Source organism: Sturnira hondurensis, unplaced genomic scaffold, assembly GCF_014824575.4.
Source record: "Sturnira hondurensis isolate 20B ecotype Veracruz unplaced genomic scaffold, ASM1482457v3 Scaffold0020601, whole genome shotgun sequence".
Lineage (NCBI taxonomy): Eukaryota > Metazoa > Chordata > Mammalia > Chiroptera > Phyllostomidae > Sturnira > Sturnira hondurensis.
Window position 1 is genome coordinate 3669696 of NW_028093232.1, and position 20610 is coordinate 3690305.

Sequence of the window (20610 nt, forward strand, 5' to 3'; positions counted from 1 at the left end):
GAGGGTTGTCCTGTAAACCAGAAGGTCGCTGGTTTGATTCCTGGTCAGGGCACATACCTGAAATGCAGGTCCGATCCCCAGTTTGGGAGCATGTGAGAAGCAACAGATTGATATTTCTCACATCGATATTTCTCTCCTCTCTCTCCTTTCCCCTCTTTCGTGAGTCAATAAACACGTCCTCAGGTGGGGATTTAAAAAAATAAAGCAGAAAAGCCTGTGTATTATGTGATTCCATTATTATGAAAGTCCAGAGAAGGGTCATCTGGAGAGAGAGAAAGTAGATTAGTGATCACTTAGGGCTAGGGGGAGGGGTGATGGGCATTTAGGAAGGTGATAGCTGTTGGGGATGGGATTTCTCTCTAAGGTGATGAAAATGATCTAAAATCAACTGTGGTGATGATCGCATGTATCTGTGAATATACTAAAAGCCATTGAACTATACACTTTAATGGGTTAATTATATAATACATAAATTAGATCTCAATTTTAAAACAACATTTTTTAAAAGAGTAAATTAATATCTTTGGTCAATTTCATCATAACTTCATGTAGTGTTACTGTTGACTTGCCTTTTCACAAACTATTTTTTAAGGCAATTTTTTAAAAAAATTTAGAAGATTTTACTTATTTACCTTTTAGAGCAGAAGAGAAGGAGAAAAGGAGAGAAATACCAATGTATGGTTGCCTCTCGTGAGGACCCTGCTGGGAATTGGCCTGCAGCCCAGGCATGTGCCCTGACTGAGAATTGAACTGCAATTGTGTGGTTCGCAAGCCAGCGCTCAATCCACTGAGCTACACCAGCCAGGGTTCCACAAACTATTATTAAACCAGCCTATACTTGCTCATCAATTATGAATTGAGGTCCTAAATTAATGAGCTTTCCTTTATCTCAGCCAAGTTTTTATAAGTTTGAGATTCATCCTTTTTCTGGTCAACTATTGCCTTTCTAATTGTTTTCTACTCTGCAAGCTTTCTGAAAATCAGATCACTGTAATTCAGTTTTTTTAAAAAAATCCTCACCTGGCCCTAGCTGGCATGTCTCAGTGGATTGAGTGCGGGCTGTGAGCTGAGGGGTTGCCATTTTGATTCCCAGTTGGGGCACGTGCCTGGGTTGTAGGCCAGGTCCCCAGTGGGTGCTATGTGAGAAGCAACCACACATTGATGTTTCTTTCACTCTCTCTCTCCCTTCTCCTCTCTAGGGTAAATAAATGAAATCTTTAAAAAAAATCCTCACCGGAGGATATGTTTATTTTAGACAGAGAGGAATGGAGAGAGAGAGAGACAGGCATCGATGTGAGAGAAACATCGATCAGTTGCCTACTGTGTCCCTGACTGGGGCCAATCCCACGATCTAGGTATGTGCCCTGACTGGGAATCAAACCTGTAACATTTTTGGTGTATAGGACACAGTTCAACTAACTTAGCCACCTGGTTGGGGCTGTAATTCAATTTTTTATTCATCATTTATTCTCCATGCTGGGTTATTTTCATGGATTCTAATCTTGTGCACAGTTTTGCCACCTACAGCCCATTTTCTACACTGGAGTTTGTGGTCCTTTGGTGTTTTATTGTTAAACAAAAAGCTTATCAAACCACGTCCTTGCTTCATCTTTTAAAAGAAGTAATAAAACGGATCACATCAAAAATATTTTTAAGGATTTTCTTTGCCCTCAGCTTAAAGTTCAAATTCCTTAACTGGTTTACAAGTCCCTACGCTGACCTGGCCCAGGCCTCCAGCCTCACTTCTCAACCACTGCTCTATCTCACTTTGTGTATCTGCCACAAGTGGACGTTTTTTTCTGTCAGCCTCCAAACATGCTTTTCTGGACATTTCCTTCAACAAATATTTATTACACCCCTGCTATATTGCCAGGCACTATTCCTGAGCTTTCACTGCACTCACCGACTAGACAGAAACGGATAAAGGGCAAGTATCCATGTCATCACAACATGAAAAAGGAACAAAGCACAGCAGCGTCCAAAACAAAACAGAGCAACCAGTCGGCAACACTGAAAATTCATGGGAACATTCACAACAAAATTAAGTGACCAGATATCACCACAACCCCCAAAATACAAGCAGTAGAAACAAACCAAGAGCCAGAGTGTCTGTTTGCTTTAGGCACGTATGTGAGAAGGCATAGAGGAAGCAACCAAGGAGTCAGAGATATGAGAACAGTTGTACTAAGAGATCTGATCGGATCACTGGGGAGGGGCAGGAAGGAGTTGTAGGAGGAGGTTGCCCAAGGCAATGGTAAACAGTCTGGGACAGAATTGGCTGAGAAGCTGACCACCTTTGGTGCACACAGAATTATGAGCTGGACGATTTAAATAGAGGGAAGGCAGAGACTGGCTCTCCCTTCCTCCAGGATGACTGGAGGATTGTGCTGTACTGCCTGTGTTTCCCAAAGGACAGTATTTTAAATGGGAGAAGGAACTCTGGGTGCAGCCTGGGATTGGCCTGGCCTGGCAGAAGGTGTCAAGGTTATTTTTCTTTGGGTGCAGGGGTCCCCAACTGCCGGGCTGTGGACCAGTACCCGTCCATGTCCTGTTAAGAACTGGGCCACACAGCAGGAGGTGAGCAGCAGGCAAGCAAAACTTTGCTCTCATTAGCGCCTGAGCTCCACCTCCTATCTCCCTCTGCCCCGACCCCATCTGCGGAAAAATTGTCTTCCACGAAATTGGTCCCTGGTGCCAAAAGGTTGGGGACTGCTGTTGTAGAGGGGATGGGTTCTGGGGCAGAAGCCTGCCATTCTTACATTGTGTAGTTTTTGTAACCTATGTTGTTTTAGTTTGTAATCTAACCTTATAGAAATAAGATAATGAAAAACTAAGAGAAGGAATGATAGGGGAACTCGAGTTGAAAAGATTTCAGCCTTAGTTGATAGGCTGAAGTGACTAATGCATGTGGAAAGCTGTTATTTCAAAACTGTGTAGCTTTTGAATAAAGACTCCTTTTCTTTTTCACTAAACCTCTGCCTCCGGAATTTTACCTAGAGCGTGACAGCAGGCAGCAGGCGCAGGACCTCACTTGCTTTTCAGTAAGTAGAGGAGAAGATTAAAATAACCAATAGGTAGCATGGCAGGCCAATCTGACCATGGTATTGGAAACTAAGGGAGGTTCTGGCCTATTTAGTGGCAGGTAAATTAAGAACACGCCAGTAAGGCCTAAAGAGGTTGGAGCAACCTCACCCCTTTGAATTCTTCCAACTGACCATCCAGGGCTCCATTTCAGGACAGGCCCATACTGAAGAAAAATTGCTGAGAGAAAAATCAAAATGAGCAGGACAGGAACAAGGGAGACAAAGGGAGAGGAGGTCCAGGTCAAAGTAGGCTGGTGATACAGAACCAGGAAATCTCAGAGAGCAAGCCACCATTTTAATTTTTTTAGAGAGAGAGGGGGAGGGGGAGGGAAACATTGATTTGTTGTTCCACTTATTTATGCACTAATTGGTTGATTCCTGTACATGCCCTGACCACAGATTGAATCCCCAGACTTGGGGTATCGGGACAGTGCGCTAACCAACTGAGCTACCCAACAGGGCTAGCTACCATATATTTTATGGTATGTTTTATAGTATGAAACCAAAAAGCAACAGAACAGGGAGCTCGGTCAAGATAGGAAAGCTATCCTAACAAATTCTTCAGAAAAATTAAGTTAAGGTAAAAATGAGCAACAGAAAGTATCAAGTTAAATTCTATACAAAATCACTAAAAGCAAAAAAGAGAGTAAGAAACAAAAACAACAAAAAATCCCTGCAGACAAAGAAAACATGACAGAAAAATATACTTACAAAACAGATGAAAATTATAACATAATTATTTCAAAATTAGCTAAAAGGTGTCAAGAAAGTTATTTGAGGAATAAAAGAATAATACAAGTAATATTTTAAAAAACTCAAAAATGTTTGAAGTGATGGACCTTGAGGAAAGGAACACAAAAGCAGATAAGCACAACAAATGATGCCTTAAAAAACTAAAGATGAAAAAGGAAAAAATTTAAAATAGAAAGAACTAAAGTAAGAGGAGTCAAGAGAAAGTGACAAATATTAAAGACAGACAAGGAAGATAAAAAATCCTTGGCTCACATTTTCTTTTCTTAGGTAACTTTTTTTTAGGGTCTTCAGGGACTCTACTAATAGCTTAGTAGAAATCTCTGAAAAAGAAAACCAAAGCACAGAAACAGAAAAAAGAAAAAAACAACTACTCAAGAAAACCTTCATGCCTTGGCTGGTGTGAATCAATTGGTTGGGGCATGGTCCCATAAACTGAAAGGTCACGGGTTTGATTCCCAGTCAGGGCACATATCTAGGTTTCAGGTTCCATCCCTAATCTGAGAATGTCAGGGTGCAAATGGGAGGCAACTGATCGATGTTTGTGGTTTGATTCCCAGTCAGGGCACGTGCCTGGGTTGCAGGCCAGTTCCCAGCAGGGATGCATGAGAGGCAACCATACATTGATATTTCTCTCCCTTTCTCCTTCCCTCCCCGTCTAAAGATAAATAAATTAAAATTGTAAAAAATATTGACCTATAGAAGATGGAGGCATAGGTAGATACACTGCCTCCTTGCACAACTGAGAGAAAGACAACAAATTTAAAAACAAAAAAACAACCAGAACTACTAGAAAATCGACTGTACGGAGGTCCGACCAAGGAGTTAAAGAAGAAACATTCATTCAGACTGGTAGGAGGGGCAAAGACGGGAAGCCGGGGCCAAGAGGGTGCACAGCATGGGTGCGTCTAGAGGACTGGGTGGGCAAGGCAGCAGCTGGCAGACTGGGTGATCTCACATTTGTGTGTAAGACAGACCACACAACTCAGGGTTCCAGCACGGGAAAAGAAAGCCTCGAAACCTCTGGCTATAAAAATCTGTGGGGGTTGCCATGGTGGGAGGAACTCCTGGCCTCACAGGAGAGTTTGTTGGAAAGACCCATGGAGTCCTAGAACGTACACAGACCCACCCACCTGGAAATCAGCATCAGAAGGATCCAATTTGCTTGTGGGTAGCAGGGGAAATGACTGAAAGTGGGGTGAGAGCCCAGCAAGCAGTATTGTTCCCTCTCTGACCCCTCCCCCACAAAAAATGCCACAACTCAGTGACTTGGGTTGCCCTGCCCTGGCAATACCTATGGTACCGCCCCTTACAACACAACAGGTGCACCAAGATGAAGAAATATGGCCCAAATGAAAGAACAGATCAACACTCCAAAAATAGAACTAAGCAATGAAGAGATAGCCAACCTATCAGATGCACAGTTAAAAACACTGGTAATCAGGATACTCACAGAAATGGTTAAGCATGATTGTTAAATACAGGAAAAAGTGAAGGCTATACAGAGTGAAATAAAGAAAAATATACAGGGAACCAACAGTGAAGGGAAGGAAAAGGGGACCCAAATCAATGATCTTTTATTGATCTTTATTTCTTCCTTCTTGCTTAGAAGGAAGAAATAAATATTCAGCCAGAACAGAAGGAAAAAACAAGAATTCAAAAAAATTAGATGCTTAGGAACCTCCAGGATAACTTTAAATGTTCCAACATCCAAATCATAGGGGTGCCAGAAGAAGAATAGGAAGAGCAAGAAATTAAAAACTTACTTGAAAAAATAATGGAGAACTTCCCCAATCTGGAAGACTTTCCAGGAAATCCAGGAAGCTTAGAGAATCTCAAAGAAGTTGGACCCAAGGAAGCACACACCAAGCACACACCAAGACACATCATAATTACCCAACATGAAAGATAAAGAAAAGAATCTTAAAAGCAGCAAGAGAAAAGGACACAGTTACCTACAAAGGAGTTCCCATAGGACTACTAGCTGATTTCTCAAAAGAAACCTTGCAGGCAAGAAGGAGCTGAAAAGAAGTATTCAGAGTCATGAAAGGCAAGGACCTACATCCACGATTGCTCTATCCAGAAAAGTTTTCATGTACAATGGGAGGGCAGATAAAGTGCTTCCTAGATAAGTTCAAGTTAAAGGAGTTCATCATCACCAAGTCCTTATTACATGAAATGTTAAAGGGACTTGTCTAAGAAGAAGATCAAAACTATGAATAGTAAAATGACAACAAACTCACAACTATCAACAACTGAACTTGAAAAACAAAAACAAAAAACAAACCAAGCAGGACTTCCACCAAGATGGAGGCGTAGGTGGAAACACTCTGCCTTCTCCCACAACCAAGTTTGAATACAACAACGGTTTGGAGAACAAAGACGCAGCCAAAGAACAGAAAATTGAACTATACAGAAGTCCGGCAGCAACCAACTGTTCAACTGGACCGGTAAGAGGGGCAGAGCCAGCAGTAGAGCGGGGACAGGCAAGAAAGATCCCCTGACCCCAGGCACTCAGGCAGCCCCGCATCGGGCGGACCCAGTGAGAGCGCTGGGCGGCAGGCTGGCTGTGGCCACACATTGGCGTGCAGATAAACCAGCAGAGTGAGCAGTGGGACGGACCGTGAAGGCCCTGGCGGCTGCCATTGCTTTCCTCTGACCCCTCCCCCACGTACAGCATCACAACCCAGCAACTGAGTGGCCCCACCATGGTGAACACCTAGGGCTACGCTCCTCATACATAACAGGCAGGAACAGTCCAAAATATGGCTCAAGAAGAACTCAAAGCCCCAGAGCCGAAACTCTAAGCGACCAGGAAATAGAGAACCTCTCAGATGCACAGTTCAAAACACTGGTGATCAGGATGCTCACAGAAATGGTTGATTTTAGCCACAAATTAGAGGAACATATAAAGGCTAAACTAATTGAAATGAAGGGAAATGCACAGGAAACCAATAGTGATGGAAAGGAAACTGGGACTCAAATCAATGGAATGGACCAGAAGGAAGAACAAAACATCCCACCAGAAAGGAATGAAGAAATGAGAATTCAAAAAAATGAGGAGAGGCTTAGGAACCTCCAGGACATCTTTAAACGTTCCAACATCCGGATTATAGGGGTACCAGAAGGGGGAAAGAAACAGCCACGAGTGGAAAACTTATTTGAACAAATAATAAAGGAGAACTTCCCCAGTCTGGCAAAGGAAATAGACTTCCAGGAAATCCAGGAAGCTCAGAGAGTCCCAAAGAAGTTGGACCCAAGAAGGAACACACCAAGGCACATCATCATTACATTAGCCAAGACTAAAATGAAGGAGAGAATCCTAGAAGCAGCAAGAGATAAGGGGACAGTCACCTACAAAGGAGTACCCATCAGACTGTCAGCGGATTTCTCAAAAGAGACCTTACAGGCAAGAAGGGGCTGGAAAGAAGTATTCCAAGTCATGAAATCCAAAGACCTACGTCCAAGACTGCTCTATCCAGCAAAGCTTTCATTTAGAATGGAAGGGCAGATAAAGTGCTTCTCAGATAACAGCAAATTCAAGGAGTTCATCATCACCAAGCCCTTATTATATGAAATGTTAAAGGGACTTATCTAAGAAAAAGAAGATAAAAAAATATGAACAGTGAAAGGACAGCAAACTCACCGTTATTAACAACCACACCTAAAACAAAAGCAAACTAAGAGGACAGCTAGATCAGGAGCAAAACCATAGAAATGGAGATCACATGGAGGGTTAGCAACAGGGGAGTGGGAGGAGGGGGGGGAGAAGGTACAGAAAATAAGTAGCATAGATGGTAGGTAAAAAATAAATAGGGGGGAGGGCAAGAATAGTAGGGGAAGTATAGAATCTAAAGAACTTGTGACACATGGACATAAGCGAAAGGGGGGGATGGTGGTGGAGGGGTGGTGCAGGGCAGAGGGGAATAAAGGGGAGAAAATAACGGGACAACTGTAATAGCATAATCAATAAAATATACTTTAAAAAATTGACCTACAATGGTTAACACTATGGCATATTATAATAAAATTATTAGACTTTAAAGAAAAAAATCCTTTGAGACAAAAAGAATATGTGACTAATACAGGACAAATTAGATAATTGTCATATTTTTTCTTTTTTATTGATGTTCGAATACAGTTATCTCCATTTTCCCACAAATTGTCAGACTTTTTGACACCAATGCTTTATGCAAGAAGAAAATGAAACTGATATATTTTAAGTAATCAAGAAAAGAACACATGAGCCAAAGCAAACTGACTGTTGACTCTGATGGACAAATTATTATCAATAGGCAGGAACTCAGGGAGTATCGCGCCCATGAGCCCTTCCTAAGAAATGCAACCAAACTGCCTAGAGAGACATCAATATAGGGCCTGCTAGGGAGTACTACATACTAGTTACGAGTAGAACTGAGACTAAAGGAAGGTTAAGAGAGTGTACTATATAAGGGCCATATGATCTGACAGTGTAGATATTATAGTCATGGAAATGGGAGCGGAATTATTACTGAACAGCAGTTGGGTCCTGCTGCCTGCTGCCACCCTCTAGGCAAAATTTCAGAGGCAGAAATTTGGTGATAAAGGAAAGGAGTCTTTATTCGAAGGCTTAACTTGGAATAACAATTTGGAATAACAGCTTTCCATAGGCATTAGTCACATAAGCCTATCAATTAAGGCTGAACTCTATAACTAGTTACAGCTTTAATCTCTTACACCTATCAATTACGGCTAACCTCTTTAATACCTGAGTTCTCCTATCATTTCCCTGTTAGTTTTTAATTATCTTACTTCTATAGGGTTTGTTTACCAACTAAAACAACATAAGATACAAAAGCTACACGATTTGGGGAGAATGGCAGGCTTCTGCCTCAGAGCCCGTCCCCTGCCACCCTCTGCCAGGCCAGCCCGATCCTAGGCTGCACCCGGAGTTCCTTCCTGTCCGAAATACCGTCCACTGGGCACCTGCAGCACCATCATCCAGGCATCCTTGAGGAAGAAGAGAGAGAGCCAGCCAGCCAGCCAGAGAGCCCAAGAGCCCTTCTTTTATTTCAAATCTTCTAGCCATAATTCCATGCGCTCTGGAGGCATTCAGCTTCTCAGCCAATCCTGTCCTAGACTGTTTACCACGGCCTCCGACAACCTCCTCCTAGGGCCCCGACCTGCTCCTCCCCGGTGATCTAATCTGATCTGATCTCTCTATATCAGAATGAGGGTAGGGTTTGGAAAAAAACCAAACCAATAATAATAATGAATTTAGAATTTATTTAAAAATATTTGACAAAAATTTTTTTTGATGACCAATGGTCAAGGTACTGACTGCTAAACAAACATTCTTGGGGCTTCTGACCTAAGAAAACTTACAATCTATTTTTATGGTTACTGATGATTTAATTGTCTCTCTTTCCAGATAGATTATAAGCTTTTATTTTTTTAATTTAAATTTTTATTTAATTCTTGTTCAAGTACAATTTTCTGTCTTATATTCCCAGCCCTGCCCTCCCACAGTGCTCCCCACCTCCCTCCCATTTCCACCCCTCACCTTAGTTATTGTCCATGTATCCTTTATACTTGTTCATAGATTGTAAGCTTTTAGAGGGCAGAGACAATAACTATGTTTGTTTAGCACTATATTCCCCAACACCTGGAGTATAATAGGTCTTTTATAAATATTTTCAAGTAAGTTATTCAATTAATCAATCAGTCAGCATTTTAAGTGTTGAGATACAAACGTGAAGAAACACTGGATCCTGCTCTAAAAGGCTCACAACCTAATGGAGGCTGATAAACAGATTTATCTATTTCTACAGTTACAGTACTATACAGGCACTGAAGAGAAACTGGCTGTTTCTGCAGGGGACGGGGTCTAAGCAAGTTTCAGGGAGGGTGTAGTGCTTGAGTTTGGCTGTTGAGGATAGATCGCAGGACAGGGGTTTATGGCTATTATAGGCAGATTACTGGCCCCTACAGATCTCCAAATCCTAATCCATGAAACCTGTGAATATGTTACTTTGCATGGCAAAAGGGACGTTGCAGATGGGATTAAGTTAAGAATATTGAGATGGGAAAATTTTCCTGCATTAAATGGATTGGCCCAGTGAAATCACAAGAGTCCTTAGGCTCTTAGAAGTCCTCAGAGGAGGAAAGCATGACTGTCAGACAGGGAAGTTTGAAGATGCTACACTGCTGCCTTTGAAGACGGGGCAAGAGGCCTCGTGCCCAGGAATGCAGACAGGAAGGAAACAGAGTCTCCCCTAGAGCCTCCAGAAGGGACCCAGCTCTGCCAACATCTTGGTTTTAGCCCTTTAAAATCCATGTCAGGCTTCTGACCTCTGGAACTATAAGATAATAATTTTGTATTGTTTTAGGCCACTGAGTTTGTGATATTTACAGCAATCGTAGGAAACTAATACAGCAGCCCACGACTTGAGATCTTCCTACAGGCCCACATACATGCATTCATTCACTCAGTGCCAGGCACTGTCCTAAACACTGTCTCTCATAAAAAGAGAGACGGGGCCCTACCCTCGAAGAACTTATATTTTAAGGAGGGTAGACATCCAAAAGACAACTCAAGAAATAACTTTATCAGAAAGTGGCACAATGAAAACAAAACAAGGTACTGGGGAAATGATCACTGCGGTGCTAGGGAGAGCTACTGTAGGCTGAATGGCCGGGGGTGTTCTCTGAGGTGACATTGCCCCAAGCCATGAATGGTAGCAGGAAGCCAGTTGTGTGTCATTCTGAGAGAAGAGCATTTGTGACTGAGCAACCAGCAAGGGCCAGGCCCTAAGGAAGGAATGAGCTCAGAGTGTCTGAGGAACAAACAGAAGGTTCATGTGGCTGGAGCAGAGAGGATAATGGGCGGGAGGTCAGGCGAAAAAGAAGCAGCCAGGTCATTCAGAGGCTTGTGTCCACAGTAAGGAGTTAGGGTTTAGTTTTAATTTCAGGAGGTCATTGGAAGGATTTCAGTGGGAGAGAAACAGCATTGGATTTATTTTTTTAAATAATCCAGGCCCTGGCTGGTGTAGCTCAGTGGATGGAGCATGGGCCTGTGAAGCAAAGGGTCACCAGTTGGATTCCCAGTCAGGGCACATGCTTGGGTTGCAGGCCAGGTCCCCAGTAGGAGGCAAGAGGAAGGCAACCACACATTGATGTTTCTCTCCCTTTCTCTCTCCCTCCCTTGCCTTCTTTCTAAAAATAAATACATAAATATTTAATAATAATAATAATCCAGTTTGTTGCTGTATGGTGAGTGAACTGTTGAGGGGAGGGGAGGAGGAGGCTAGAGGACCAGTCATCAGATCATTACTATAATCCACATGAGAGGCAACAGTGGCTTGGGCCAGTGTCACAGCGCTGAAGAGCAAAACTCCCTTCCGTCTGTCCTCCACTGTTGCCAGTTTCTTGCAGCTCCTTCTAGAAGTGTTCCATGTACAAACACGGCAAATGCATTTTTATAAGCTTATTCACTTTTTATGTTTATTTTTTAAATATTTTATTTATTTATTTATTTATTTATTTCTAGAGAGAGGAAAGGAAGGGAGAAAGAGAGGGAGAGAAACATTGATTAGAGAGAGAAACATCAATCTGTTGCCTCTGGACGCACCCCAACTGGGAACCAAACCCGTAACTTAGGCCTGCGCACTGACCGGGGTCAAACCAATGAATGATCTTTTGTTTTGTGGGACCGTGTCTAACCCACTGGGCCACAAGTCAGCAAATGCATTTTTTTTAAGGATTTTATTCATTTATGTTTAGAGGGGAAGGGAAGGAGAGAGGGAGAGAAAGATCAATGTGTGGTTGCCTCTGGTGCTCCCCCTGCTGGGAACTGGCTGCAACCCAGACGTGTACCCTGACTGGGAATTGATCTGCGATTGTCTGGTTCGCAGGCCTGCGCTCAATCCACTGAGCTACACCAGCCAGGGCTTGTTCCATTTATTTAAGGAACAAAATAAATACCCATTATGCATTCATTGGTTGTTTCTTGTATTGTGCCCTGACCAGAGATCGAACCTGCAACCTTGGCGGGTTGGGAAGATGCTCTAACCAACTAAGCTACCCACCCAGGGCAGCAAATGATTTATAATTATTTTTAAAATAGAATTTAGAAAGGTTAGCAGGTATGTATCCTGCTTATAGAGTCAGAGAGGGTGTCCTGTGTTTATACAGATATGATAACCTTTCCTAGATAAAATTATCCCTGGAGTAGATAGGGGCAATTCACTATTTCAGCCCTGATCCGATGCTGATTAAACGGCCCTTACTTTTATACTTTGGCACTGTCTCAAGGAAGTGATTGGTGTTATTTCTTTTATTGGGGATGGGTGCCCTTGGAAATATGGAGATTGTCACCTTGGCTTAGAAGGCAGCTGGGCAAAGAATAAAGAAGACAAATTTTGGAATTAGGTCCAATCTGGGTTTTGCAACTTAGGTGTATTTAAAGAGATGGAAATGGGCCCTGTCTGGTGTGGTTCAGTGAATTGAGTGCCAGCTTGAGAACCAAAAGATCAACAGTTTGATTCCCACAGTTAGCACACATGCCTGGGTTGTGGGCCCGGTCCCCCAGTTAGGGGTGTTAGAGAGGCAACTGATCGATGTGTCTCTCCCTCTCTTTCTCCCTCCCTTCCCTCTCTCTAAAAAATAAATAAAATCTTTAAAGATACAAAAATGGGGCCCTTTCCCCAGCTGCTACTAAGGTGCTCATTAGCTGTGTTGGGATGAGGCCCTCACTTCATCTGGTCACAGCCCCTCTCCAGGCAGCTCTGGCCCAGCTCTGGCCCAGCTCTGGCCCAGCTCTCGCCCACACCATGCGCTCCCTGTCTCAGGAGCTGGCTTGCACCTACTCAGCCCTTATCCTGCATGACAACGAAGTGCTGGTGATGGAAGTTATCAGTGTGCTCATTAAAGCAGCTGGTGTAAATGTTGAACCTTTCTGGCCAGGCTTGTTTTTGAAGGCTCTGGCTGTCAACATTGGGACTCTCGTCTACAACGGAGGGGCTGCTTCAAGCAGCTAGTGCTGCACCAACAGGAGGCCCTGCTCCCTCCACTGCTGCCCCATCTGAGGAGAAGAAAGTGGAAGCAAAGCAAAAAGAATCTGAGGAGTCGATGATGACGTGGGCTTTGGTCTTTTTCACTAAACATCTTTGTAACACATATGATAAAAAGCTGAACTCTGAAAAAAATTTTAAAGACATAGAAATAGGGGCGCAGGAGTGACCATAAAGCCATGACCTTCATACAGAAGGCAGAGAACATTGGGACTGTGCTAGAGTTGGGAAGTAAAGGCACTGAGGCTGCCCTGGCTGGTGTGGCTCAGTTAGTCGGGTATCATCCTGCAGATGGAAAGGTCTTGGGTTAGATTTCCAGTCAGGGCTAATGCCTGGGCTGCAGGTTGGTCCCCAGTCAGGGAACATGCGAGAGGGAACTGGCTGATGTCTTTCTCACATTAATGTTTCTTTCCCTCTCTTTCTTCCTCCCTTCCCCTCTCTCTAAAGTCAATAAAAGAAAAAAAAAGAAATTAAAGGCAAAGGCACAGGCACAGGGGCTGGTGGCACCAAGCCTGCATGTCATGTCAATGGAACAGCAGGGCCAGGAAGGAAAAGTCCTTGGAGGACCTGAGGAGCAAACTTCTTTTTTTAAAAAAATATTTTATTTATTTATCTTTTTAGAGGGGAAGGGAAGGAGAGAGGAAAGAAACATCAATATATGGTTGCTTCTTGTGCACCCCCTGCAGGAAACTGGCCCCTGCTGGAAACTGGCCTGCAACCCAAGCACGTGCCCTGACTGGGAATTGAACCGTGATCGTCTGGTTCACAGGCCCACGCTCAATCCACTGAGCTACACCAGCCAGGGCTTGAGGAACAAACTTCTAAGCTCCTGTGTTCAGTGGACATTCTGGATAAATAACATATGGGTCCTCAACTTTTTTCTCTCTCACTTTTTTTTGAAAAAACATTTATTTCTGTAAACTGTTTTTTTAAAGATTTTATTTATTTATTTTTAGAGAGAGGGGGAGGGAAAGAGAGAGAGAGAGAAACATCAATGTGTGGTTGCCTCTTGTGTGTCCCCTACTGGGGACCTGGTCTGCAACTGAGGCATGTGCCCTGACTGGAAATCGAACAGTCAACTCTTTGGTTCACAGGCCCATGCTCAGTCCACTGAGTTATACCAGCCAGGGCTTTCTGTAAACTGTTTGAGTGCAGATATTCTTCACAATCCCAATACAGCACTGATTTCTTCCCCCAAATGAAATGAGCAAGGAAAATGAGAAAGAGAACTATATAAAATATGCTCATGAAGAACCAAGCCAATCTTATCTTTCTTTGAAAAAAATCCTTTGAATTTATGGGGCAGACATAGGATTAAAACCACAGGTGTTTTGGTCTCCCCAAGGCCGGGCGGCTCTGCACAGACAGCTAAGGTGGCCGGGAGGCCCTCTGTCCCTCTCTGTCCCTCTCTGTCCCTGCTGTTGGCAGACGACCTTCCCAAAAGTAAAGAATCCTTTCCCAGTTCTACCTACATTCCTGTTCCACACCTGGGCCCCTTTTTCTAATGTGCTTTGAAATTAACCCTGAAAGACTCCTCCTGTCAAATTTGCACTCAGACCTTCGCCTACTCCATGCCACAGTGGGACTTCAATCAAAAAAGTGGGAAAGCAAGTGCCAGGCAAATTTTAAGACAAATTTTATCTCTCCTTCCGTCTGAGTCAAGCCTACACTTCTTACCACTGAGCACTGTCTCTGTAACTTAGGCAACTTTGAATGAGGTGGGTGAGGGACCCTGGAAAACATTCTAGGAGGTCTGGGCCGGGCCCAAGGGGTGAAAGCGTGCGCCTAAGGAGGCTGCCGCCTACAGCGTGGCTCGGGGCACAGCTGCCCTCTCAGCGCCAGGCGGGCGGGCCTGCCCAGGAAAGCCCAGACAGCAGCACTGGTGCGGGCTGGGCTCAGAGCAACATGAGGTCCTGGCAGAGAAGGCCAGGCAGGCTAGAAAAAAACGCCAGGAAAAGGGGTCACCACAGGGGGAGCCAAGATCTGACCTCGGCATCACAATGATTTTTCTTCAGAACAAGAAAGAGGGAGACAAAAGAAAAAGATGAAAGATGTTACATGAACTTTGCGAGATGGGACTCTTAACAGGGCTCATGAGGGATGCCAGGAAGGGGAGGTGGGTTGCAGACAGGGTGTTGCCTCTCATTGTGTCTCCTCTCCCTGGTGGGCTGGTAGCTGAAGCCACGGGTCCCCTCCCCTGGAGAGCGGGCGAAAGAGGCAGGGAGGGCTGGGGTTACTCGGTCTGGGCGTCATAATTGTCTCCCCCCGCCTTCTTGAGCTCGCTCTAGATGAAATTTTCCTCCATTTCCTTCCGATCACTGACCACAAACCCTTTAGCGAAAGAAAATCTGCTCGACTTTCTTCATCAGGGTCTTGTCTGTGCCGGTTTTGGCTGGCTGTAGCCCGCTGACTTTCTCGCGAGTCCACGCGAAGAGGGCGAACTTGAACCTCTTGCTCATGGTGACCCCAGGGTTGAAGAGCACATAGCGAACAATCGGATGTTATCTGTGTACTGTTGAATGAATCCTAATATTCCGCTCCCTGCTCGCCGGGGATGGTGGTGGAGTCTTCATATCTAAGTCACCCATAAGACGACCGAGTTGTCGCGCACTAGATTGTACGCCTCCTGGCAAGCCTCTTTCTCCATCTTGGTGGCCATCACCCAGGGCCGCAGCAGGGACACTCTGCCCAGAGAAACTGAGCGCGCCCCGGGCCAGCCGAAGGGTTCGGAGCGCTGCAGGATCGCGCGGAAAGCCGACAAGAGAGCGAGGCCTGGGACAGCAGCGGCTTGAATGCCGTGGGGTAACCAGCTCTAAGCTCCCAGCCTCTGGGCGGCTGCAAGTGCAATCGAGCGCGCGCGTGGCCCCAGGGGCGCTCAACTTTTCTGTGCTCAGCTTTCGATACTTTTTGCACATTATCTATTTGCGCCTTCAACCTCTTTTTGAAAATCCATTGATTTTTGACAAAAGTGCAAAGGATAGAAAAAACAAACAAACAAAAAACACATGTCTTTTCAACACATGGTTTTTAACTCCATGTGGCTACATGATGGATGGATGCTGCTTCCTAACAGTCAGTAGTTTGGTTTCTGCAGCGTCGTCTTTGCTTTTGGAGCTACTCTGCAATTATAAAATTTAAGTCTTGTGTATGTGTGTGTGTGTGCGGAGTTGGGTGCGGTTTCCAGTGTTTTTAAAACTGTATTCCTGGGAACTCTGAGTGTCAGAGCACCACGCAGATGCGTGTATATATACTGCTTTAGCAAAAGCAGAACTTTAACCAGTTACATATTGTGCTTCAGAGAAGTGCTCACTTGAATAAAAGATCTGCCACCGAAGAAATGGAAACCAAAGATAATGATTCTCAAAAAAAAAAAAAGAAAAATGGAAAACCATAGTTTCATGGCATTTGGCAATTTTATAAGAATTAGTGGATAACAGAAAATGAAAGTTCTGATCTGGTGATAGAAAATAAACAGGTATACTGAAAGAGCAGTGAGTCCTCAGCTTCCATGGAAATTAGGCCAGTTCTTTGCTGGCCTAATTTCAGCAAATCTTCAGTTCTTTGTAATGTAAAAGGCAGGCTCAGCATCAAAGGGAATGTCTGAAATGCTAGGAATGTGTCATTAAAGATTGGATCTAAGAAAGAGATGTATGAAGAGTTGAGATAGCAGGGGATGAAATAATGATCCTAAGTGCCTAGCAGAGAGTACTAACAGGTAACTTACTGTGCACTTATTGCGTGCCAGCTGCTATACTAAGTGCCTTGTATATATTGTTAGATAGGGCAAGGATCTCAAGGGTTAGATAGTTCTTCCTAAATGCTATTGTCTTTTAAAATTATTTATTTATTTATTTATTTATTTAGGAGAGAGGAGAAGGGAGGGAGGAAGAGAGGGAGAGAAACATCTATGTGAGAGGGAAACATCAATCGGTTGCCTCTTATACATGACCAAACCCGCCACCCAGGCATGTGCCCCAATCAGGGATTGAACCTGTGAACTTTCATTTTGTAGACGACACCCAACCAACTGAACCACACAAGCCAGGGCACTAAATGCTGTTCTTGCTAAATGTTAAAATGTAGTCTAGTATGCAGCTGTAAACAGGATGAGTTTGACAGGACCCAAACCTGATAAGTGTAGTACACTGCAAAGAAGAAATCAATGTGTATTGGTTGGCCAAAAAGTCCACTTAGTTTTTTCTGTAAAATAAAAGACACATTTTCATTTTCACCAATAGCTTTATTATTTTTTTAAAGATTTTATTTATTTATCTTAGAGGGGAAGGGAAGGAGAGAGAGAGAGAGAGAGAGAGAAATATCAATGTATGGTTGCCTCTCATGCGTCCCCTGCCGGGAACCGGGAACTGGCCTGCAACCCAGGCATGTGCCCTGACTGGGAATCGAACCACAATTGTGTGGTTCGCAGGCCCATGCTCAATCCACTGAGCTACACCAGCCAGGGCAACCAATAACTTTATTGATTTGGATATTTTGAGTCTGTTGGCTGTCTCCCACTACTGGTTTCTGGGGGGTTAGAGGACAAGGCTGCTGCTACACATTTTCCAATGCATGAGGCAGCTCACAGCAAAGAATTATTTGGCCAAAATCTCAATAGTGCCAAGAAACTTTGCAAACCACTTTTTGACACATTTGATCAGTTACAGCACCTTGTCTATACACCGCACAAATCTTTTTTTGCATTTCAGTTCCATTTTTACCTTTCTTGAAATGATAAAGCATAATATGTGGGAATGTTACATGTTTTCTTCCATCTTCAGTAGTAAATTGGCTGTGCAAAACTTCACCAATTTTGATGTTTTTTTCTAAATGCAGACTGATATGACAACTTTCACAGTACAGTCTAACAAAATTGTTTTGAATGAAGTTAAAGACAACTGAGCATTACTTGGAAATAACTAAATTAACTTTTTGGCCAACCCAATAATTAACCAAATGCTGTGTATAAGCAATGGCTAAGCCTCCCTTTGGATGGGAATCCCATCTCCTTTACTTGTTTTCTTTGTTTTTTAATTTATTGATTTTAGAGAAAGAAAAGAAGAGGGGGAGAGCGAGAGAGACATCAATTTGTTGTTCCACTTATTTATGCACTCACTGGTTGATTCTTCTGTGTGCCCTGATCCGATACAGGGGGATGCTCTCAACAACTGAGCTGCCCAGCCAAGGCTCTTTTACGTGTTGTAGGTAAAGAAAACTGTCTAACCATGACCACGTCTAACAGAACACCCTAGTGGTGAACACCTTGAGTTTGGTAACAAATGTGGTAACTCAGATGGGACCCTTCTAAAAGGACTACCTCTCTTCCCCTGGCAGGGTAGCTCAGTTGGTTAAAGAAGCACCCCAATACACCAAGGTTGTGGGTTTGATCCCCAGAGAGGGCACATACAAGAATCAACCAATGAATGCGTAAATACGTGGAACAACAAATTGAGGTCTCTCTCTCTCTTCCTCCCTTCCTCTTTCTATCTAAAAATTGATAAATTTAAAAAATAGTAAAATGACTCCCTCTCATTGTGGTGTGGACACCTGATGAAGCAGTTGGAGGCAGCAGCTCATCCTGAACTTTCTTGACCTGAGGAGCTGTTCCATGGGAGACTCCGGCTTGGTGCTGACCCCCTGAACAGCTGCCTGGCCTATGTCGACAGCAGGGCAGCCACCTGAATCTGTTTTGTTCAGTGCTTCAGAAGGATGTGGTAAGTTTGCCCCTGTGGATGCTTTAATTAGTGTTTCTATTCTTGTTTGGGGCATGGGGTTATTGGGAGGACAGGTTCATTTCTCGTGCGTGCTTGGTTTCGGGTTGGTCAGGCAGGAACTGGTTCGGGGACTCCAGATCCAGGGCCTGACCTAGATCTAACTCTGGAAGGTGGAGGAACGCCCCTGGGGTAACCCCAGCCACCTTCCAGTGGTGATGTCCAGCCTGGTTACCTGGTTGTCAGGGAACACTGGATCACTGACTGGGTTTTCAGTGGGCTGGTATGAAATTGTAGTACCCACTCCCGTTTAGTTTCTGTCCTACAGGAGTTGGAGTTTGTTCTTTGTGTTTACGTTTGACTCATTTGTCTTATACAGGGGTGGGGAAAAAGTAGGTTTACAGTTGTAATGCAAATAAATGGGACAATAATGAATAAATAACAATACTAGAATGAACGGTTTTGCATACTCACAACTGCAAACCTTCATTTGCCCACTCTTCTATGTAAATGTATTGGCTATAGGAAAACATAAATTAAGAAATACATCAAATGCGCCCTGGCTGGTCTAGCTCAGTGGATTAAGTGCAGGCCTGGGAACCAAAGGGCCACGAGTCAGGGCTCATGCCTGGATTGTGGGCCAGGTGCCCAGTAGATGGTGTGGCATGTGAGAGGCAACCACACATTGATGTTTCTCTCCATTTCTTTCTTCCTCCATTCCCCTCGCTCTGCAAATAAATTTTAAAAATATAACTACTATATGCTACTGATTCCACTTCTAGGCATTTATCCTAAGAAATCTAAAACATGAATTCAAAACAATATATGCACCCATATGTTCACTGCAGCATTATTTACAGTAGCCGAGATATGGAGCAACCCAAGTGCCCATCAATAGATAGATAATGAGTAGATAGATCAATAGATAGATCAACAGATAGATCAATGAGTAGATAGAAATGGTGGTATGTATATATAATGGAATATTACTCAGCCATAGAAAAAGAAAGCTTACCCAGATGGTGTAGCTCAGTGGACTGAGAGCTGGCCTGCAAATCAAACGGTCGCCAGTTCCATTTCCAGTCAGGGCACATGCCTGGGTTGCAGGCCAGGTCAGGTCCCCAGTAGGGGGTGCACCAGAGAAACCACACATTAATGTTTCTCTCCCACTCTTCCCCTCTGTCTAAAATTAATAAATAAAATCTTTAAAAAAATGAAATCTTACCATTTGCAACAATGTGAACAGACCTGGAGAGTATTATGTTCAGTAAAATAAATCAGAGAAAGACAAATACCATATGATTTCACTTATATGTGGAATTTTTAAAAAGATTTTATTTATTTATTGATCATGGGCTGCAAACCCAAGGGTCGCCAGTTCAATTCCCAGTCAGGGCACATACCTGGGTTGTGGCTCAGGTCCCCAGTGGGGGCCACCTGAGAGGCAACCACACATTGATGTTTCTCTCCCTCTGTTTCTCCCTCCCTTTCCCTCTCTCTAAAAAAATAAAATAAAAATCTTTTTAAAAAGATTTTTTATTTATTTTTGGAGAGAGAGGAAGGGAGAAAGAGAGGGAGAGAAATAGCAATGTATGGTTGTCCCTCGCACACCCCTAGTGGGGACCTCCAACCCAGGCATGTGCCCTGACTGGAAATCGAACCAGTGACCATTTTGTTGGCAGGCCAGTGCTCAATTCACTGAGCCACACCAGTCAGGGACCTATGTGTGGTATTTAATAAACAAAATAAATGAGCAAACAGAATTGAAACAGACTCAGGCACAGAGAGCAAACTGGTGCTTGCCAGAGTGGAGTGGGGTTGGGAATCTGGGTGAAAAAGGTGAAGGATCAAGACGTACAAATTGGAAGTTATAAAATAGTCATAGGGGTAACTGTGACTATATTTTATTCCCTAAGTAAAGCATAGGGAATATAGTCAATAATATTGTGGTAAATACGCATGGTGTCAGGTGGGTACTTGAAATATCAAGGGGAACACTTTGTAAAGTATATGATTGTC

General features: G+C 43.7%; 2 pseudogenes; one reads left to right on the forward strand and one right to left on the reverse strand.

The window, feature by feature from the left end:
- Window positions 1–12643: 12643 nt before the first annotated feature.
- Window positions 12644–12973, forward strand: LOC118975943 (60S acidic ribosomal protein P1-like; annotated as a pseudogene).
- A 2143-nt stretch (window positions 12974–15116) lies between these two features.
- LOC118976013 (coactosin-like protein) lies at window positions 15117–15542 on the reverse strand (annotated as a pseudogene).
- Between the last annotated feature and the right edge of the window lie 5068 nt (window positions 15543–20610).